Raw genomic sequence first — 6835 nt, 5'->3', positions numbered from 1 at the left:
TTCATTTATTCGTACGTAATACTTGACATTCCCTAAATCATTTTACGTACTTGAACATTACCTGCGGATATCGGGAATTGCCTGCATTTTATTTCTGTCAGAATGTAACTGAAAAAAATTATAGATTAAGATTTACATAAAATTTATGTTTGACAATTAATTGATTAGTATTAAAAGAGATAATTTAGTTAAAATGGTTTGGTCGACTCCATCTCAATCACACGCCATGTCTCCGAGTAATAAAACTTATCGGGATTACTTCTGCCGATTGTCATTATCGATGTTTTGATCAATCGCGATACGAATTCGATCCCACAATTCTATGATATTCTGATCAAATAAAGTCGTGGTCTACCGAACGAACAATTGGAGGACGTTAATTTTTATTATTGACTTAGTATATGCGATATTAAAATTTTACTTTTATACTACAGTACACAAATGACTTGTACAGCAAACAATACGGTTTGAATTGTTTACACGTCTTCATCAAAAACAAAGGAAACAAGTAAAAGAAAACAGTAGTATCTACGAAGAAAAGAGCCAAGAAAAACAAATTTATAGCATAATTGCATTATTTCGAATCAAATTGTTTCGATCGTATCAATTAATATCCTGAAATTTGACAACTTTAGTAATTAATCTTTAAAATGTTTTGCAAGATTGTAATTATATGTTTTGTGATGCAAATAATATAGTCTAGTATTTCGGTTTTTAAATAATCCGAATTTTTTAACTCGGAAAAAAGTATAAAAGAACAGATAAAAAATTTTACTAGTCATCGTCAGTCATTAATTAATCTTCTTGCGAGTCGTTTCAGTGGAGTTATAATATGCAGAAGACAAAGGTTTTGCTGTTGATCCATTTAATTTGTATCGCAAGTGAGTGTCATTTATTACTGTAAGTACTTTAACGAATATCTTATCGACTGAATTGATTTATTTTTTAGTTCTTCCCATCGTTATCAATGGATATAGAAAGTGTACGGACGAAGAAGTACGTGGAATTTGCAGACCGTATTGCTTGCTGACTAATATACCAGTTTGTAAGAAAGTAAATCCGCCTTGTCTTTGTCCTCCTAAATATATTAACATTCTTAAAACTCGTTTATGACAAAATATAATTGTTTCAATCGGATACACGACATTTTCAATCGATGAATACTGAATAAACATGGTTCTGCGACAAAATCTTGGTTAAATTTCATGTTGTAATTGATATACTGTAATAACATTTAAGTATTTTTAATATTATAATTGATATATTTAAATTCATGCAACAAACACTTTTCTTTTCTTCAGTTTAAAGCATTATCGATTTATTGAAGGGTTCTTAACACAAAGAGATTTATAGTGTCACGAGTCTGCTGCGTTATTTATAACACATTTTAATATCAAACCAGTTATCTAATTTCGTTATTTCAAAAATCCATTATAAAATTACTTTTTTTATTTTCGGTTATTGTATAATAAAGACCGGTAGCCGAGTAGAATCTCTTTCCACTGCAAGAACAAATATATGAAGTCCAATGATATGTGTATCAATTACGTTTTCCTTCTCTGACCGAAGTGGATTTATATAATGCCTCTGAATGGCGTTACTGATCCCTCTACGTTTAATGTTGGCGTGAAATTTTTAGGCTGGAAGACCGCATACTTCCGCAGAGTCTGAAAAAACCTGAGTTGTGGCATACATCAATATGTAGTGCAGTCACATAAAAGCCAGTCGAAGTAGAGTTATTCCAAGTGGCTGTTAATAGTGGCTAATTACTAACATTAAATACAAACCTAAGCTAGCAAGCCTTAACCGAAAATGAATAAGCTAAGTAAGAAAAAGAAAGAGTAAATATAGCACAGAATAACAAAACATAGTACTGATCTAAAACACTAACTTATAACTATTACAAAAATTACGGACGAGGAGAACAACTAATATGGACAGAACTGATTAACAAAGACAAAAGGCCAACAAGCAAGACTCCAATTTCTTTTTTCCGAATGGATAAAAGGAGACAAACGACAACAAATATATACAACGGTATTTCACCTACTTTGAAGTTGGAAAGTAGGGTCACTCGTTGCTGTCATGTTTCTTTCAAAATGAGGCGAGAGGATGGAACCCTACGGGAATGACGGTGGCAGACACGGAGACTTACATCGTGTACAAAGAAAATCGCGTTTAATTAGAATCGCTTACAATTATCTGTTCGGAACAGATTCCACGACGACGCTTCCGAAGGGTGGTTTAAGAACTTCTCAAAACGTTCTTCGTGTTATTCTGATGATGATGTAGGCGACAACAAGGATTTGCAATTGGAAAAAGTCTTTTTAAACTATTTCTGATCCGAAACAGATATTTGATTGGTTCAGTCTATTGGTCTCTGTTCTGTTTCCAGGAGTTGAGTTTGGATCAGAAAAGATGGGCAACTTCATCCACTTCCATATTATCTATCACTCTTTGAAGTGTTTAATTGCGATTTCTCATCGAGTGATAACCCGTAGTCGGGGAAAAATGTGTTTTCGCTTTCCGTTTGGAAAGCCTACAACTGTGACTAGCAGGTTTCACTATGCAATTTGTCGCAATAAAGTGTCTCCTCAGTTATTCTTTCGCGTCGAGATTTCTTACTTACGATTTCTTCTTTCCTAACATTTGATTTACCAAATTATATTTGTCTCAAGAACACAGGTTCTCTGTTTTCGCGCCTTCGAAACAAACAAAATAGATTACACCAACGTTCTACCACGATAAAGAGAATACAATAAAAACTAAGGAGGTTCAGGCCTCACATATGAATGAAACGATGGAGTAGGTGAATTCATTACTCTCACATCGCTCCAATCATGTGTAAAACCTTCAGTAGCTATTAATCTCTGCAATGCAGGATTTAATCTTTCTGCTTTTATATCCCTTATATGATCATTGACTAGATTCCACAGGAGTCGAGTAATGGCTTAATATCATATGTTACATTTATCAGAACTTATTGGCAGAACGTTTATCCAAATTCGTTTATCCAAATACTCATTAAAATGATGCGTGAAACTAGGAAAGAAAGTGTTTTGTAAAAAACAATTTAATGCAATTAAACAGTTTCGTGTTAATAACAAGTAAGTTTACAACTTTCAACAGGAAATTTCGTTTATTTATTTAATAAGAATTGTTGCACTCGGCCATGCCTTTCGGCAAGGAATATATTTACACAAAACTACAGAAGAAAAACATAAAAGTAAATCTTAAATTAAAACAGAAAAAGATAAAACTTGAATGCGGAGTACAACAATTGGAAAACGAATACGGATAAAGCGAGGAATTCCAGAGTTCATTTATTGTCTTCCCTTGTGTAAACCTCCTTTGGTAGGAATATTCGGACAGGCGCATGGTGTAATTTTTATACAGAAAAGTCTTCTAGATATTATACGATCGTTACGGCACTCTCTCGTTATTTCTGCAGGAGCACACAACCTTTGACTCGTTACGGAAGGAAATTCTACGAATGAAACGTGTCAGATTCGATCTACTATTTTACGTAAATCGAACATTAACGTCAAACAAACTTACCAGTGAAGTAACTCAGACAGATCAAGAGCAGGATCTTCGTTTTCTCCGTGTTATTTAGACAACTTGCAACACAATAAGAAACTGACTACAAACAAGAGTCATTGCACGCTATTTACATAAATCGCTAATACGAAAACATTCGGATTGACTCTGAAATCAAAGATATAACACTTAATATATTGGGTCTTTTTCGTTATCAAATCATTGAAAGATAACGTTTCTGTATATGCTATAATGTCTCGGATGACATCTCAACGTTAACCATCGGAAATAAAGTAAAAGTTTGTAGTAGTTTTAATTAATCACGTTCTTAATTGTAATTATTTCAATTGAAACGATTAAAGAGTAAAACGTTGTGTATTGACTAGCTTATTACATATTCCGATCGGGAAGTCTCACATAACTAATCTAAGTAATTTGCCTCTACTCCGCCAAGATGGCACTAAAGAGTACAAAGAGACTTACTTAATCATAGACAAGTCGGGCATTCAGTATTCACTGAGGCGTCTGGACAGACAAGTCAGATCCGAGTTAAATGCTTGTGGTCTGGTAGTACGACCCAATGGGAACCAGCTTTCCTTGCCTTGCTCTCTCTCGAGTCTAACCCTCTTACATGGACTTACAGTTTTGTGTGCAGTCTGTACTGCACTAGAGTGCTCTGCCACTAAGAGTATTGCTCACACTTTAACGGTCAGCGAAATCCTTCTTCTCTAGATAAGGGGCGCACCCTATACAGTGTGTCCACCAGACTATTGGTCAAAAAGACCTAAGACAATTTTCATCAATTCCTTTAAAGTCTCTTTAAAGTGCCAACGTTCCAATGCGGGCCACCGTCCTGTTGATACCTGAAACTACTAGCAACTACTAGGTAATCCGCGAAAGCCTGCAGCTGGACATCATTTGGCATGAGTCTCAACACTGTGTCGTCAAAAACGTTCCAAAGGAGGAACCCTATGCATGATCCCTGCAACCCCTCCAGTCTCCTATCATATCTTGTCGTTTGTGTCACATACTCTACTTCGCGATCGCTCAGGGAGCTCGTGACCAGCAAGCAGAGGGTGGAGGAGAGGTCTGCTCTTTGCATCTTACCCACAATGGGCAACGTGTGGTGGGGACGTTCGACAACGTTATCAAACGTCTCCACGACATCCATCGAAATGAGGGAAGTGTGAATGCCCTGCCGGCGATTTTGGTGAACCAGTTTCACCGCACGATGCGCACGCAGTTCTGCAGGTCGAAGTATCCGGGCGGAATTCATATTGTTGTGAGTGTAGATGTCCTCGCCGCTTTAAGTGGTAATACACTCGGTCTGATATGATACTATTTAAAACTTTCCCAAGAACCGGCAATAGGCTGATAGGTCTATATGACTTTGGTTCGTCTTTCGGGCGCCCGCTCTTATGTCTCAACACAAGACACCACGTCCACTGCAGTGGGCGTGGTGTCTTGTGTTGAGAGAGGAGTTGGCACCGATGGAGTTGGCACCGATCCGAAGTGCAAAAGACTCGAAGTAATATGTTTGAAAACTGGTGTGCAAAATACTTTAAATATTTTCGTTACAACACATTAATAGCAACTTTTTTTCTTTTACGTACAAAAAGTCATTCTTCTTTCTTTAATTTTCGAATCTCATAAAATAGAAATTAATATTTCATTTATCATAAATCTCGATCAAACTTTATTTTCCTTTAAAATGAAGCTAAATTATCGATGTTCAAATATAATTGTTGATTTTTTAAATATGTTTTTACTACAACAAACAAAAAGTTCAAAATATAATTTCGTATATTGAGGATTATTAAATAATTTAATTAATTGAAGATTGTTTTCGCAGAACGTGAATATTAGAATTGAAAATCAACACAGTTCGAACATATGAGAATCCTGGTATACAATTGTGTTTAGACTAATTTAGAATATCAAGTTTGGAATTCATAAATTAATGTTGTAAATAGATTACTGGAGTATAAAAGTGTTGATGTTGCATCTATAGTAACATTACGGGTGTGACTTTCTGCTTATACCGACTGATCTGAGTTAATTGTAAGTACACTTTTTGATATTTAATTCGAATATTTTATTAAACTAAGGGATGTGAGTCGTGTGTCCTATCTCGAGTAGTTGCACTTGTTATTAGCACTTACAATTGATTATAAAACTCATCTCTGTCCTCAAAATTAAGCTTTGTGATATTTTATAATGATTAATCATATAAAAAGTTTTTAAAATATATGAGAACTGATATATTTTATAAACAACTTTATATTTTATACATTTACAAACAAATTACATTACATAGGACCTACGTCGATGTGCAACTTCCACCAAGAAAATTAAACAAATTAAACACTAAAACCAATCGAGTACTTGTGCAATGATCTAAATCTACTGCAAACACTCATTAATAATCATGAAATTTTAAACCACCAGTTAAGAAATAAATATTACGTGAAATTCAAATAACTAATGTGTGATAACTGTACTTATTTTTAAGGTACTTTCGTTCAAGTTATTCAATTACCTTGGCTAGTTTCGAAGCGATTGGGAGAAAATGAAGTTCGTGCTCTTGATATGTTTGATTTACGTCATCGGTGAGTGTACTCTTTAAATATAAATGCTTGAGTTTCAAAAAATAACGCATGGAATTTTTATGTTTGGATGTAGGATTTCATTCTGTCATCGGTTTAAAAACTTGTTCTCAACAACAACTGAATGGACCTTGTCGTCAGGAATGCATAGTAGAGGGATTTCGCTACTGCAATGTCGGCACAACTTGTATATGCCCGAGAAACAATGATAACAACAGAAAAAGAAAACATAAAAATTGAAAAGATCGAAGTAAAGTGTAATAAGAGTAATTTTTCCTATATCGAACTGTTAGAGTAAAATTTAAGAAACTTTATTCTTGTAAAAATAATGTTTAAAAATTTCGTATTATTAATTATAATTTTTCGAAACTTTTTATAATTACAAACCGCCTTCACTTTGAATAAATTGTTTTCTGACGTTATAATGTCTTATTTTCATTTATTATTTTAAAACTCGGTGTATTTTCTTTGTCGTACTGAAAAATACAGTATTAAGTAAATTCATAGGCAGCATTTGGCTGTAAGCCAGCGCAGTTGTTATCTTATCCAGTGTGGGCAATTTACAATCAAATCCCAGTCAGTAACAACTCGGAAATTTCTGTACACGGTCTGTCCCGACAGAGTGTAATGTAAATAAACTGCAATCGGAAACATGATTCAATAATAGCGAGGTTTAGGCCGAAGTTTTA

The 6835-nt window shown here is 34.5% G+C and overlaps 1 long non-coding RNA gene across 1 annotated transcript; it reads left to right on the top strand.

Annotated features, from left to right (window-relative positions):
* Nucleotides 1-735: 735 nt before the first annotated feature.
* Nucleotides 736-1300, top strand: LOC136972050 (uncharacterized). Its single transcript, XR_010880275.1, has 2 exons — nt 736-881; nt 950-1300. It is a non-coding gene; the product is annotated as an uncharacterized lncRNA (long non-coding RNA).
* The last annotated feature ends 5535 nt before the right edge of the window (nt 1301-6835 follow it).

Source organism: Centruroides vittatus, unplaced genomic scaffold (genome assembly GCF_030686945.1).
Source record: "Centruroides vittatus isolate TY-2023 unplaced genomic scaffold, ASM3068694v2 contig_2768, whole genome shotgun sequence".
Classification (NCBI taxonomy): domain Eukaryota; kingdom Metazoa; phylum Arthropoda; class Arachnida; order Scorpiones; family Buthidae; genus Centruroides; species Centruroides vittatus.
This window is presented reverse-complemented; position numbering and strand designations above follow the sequence as displayed.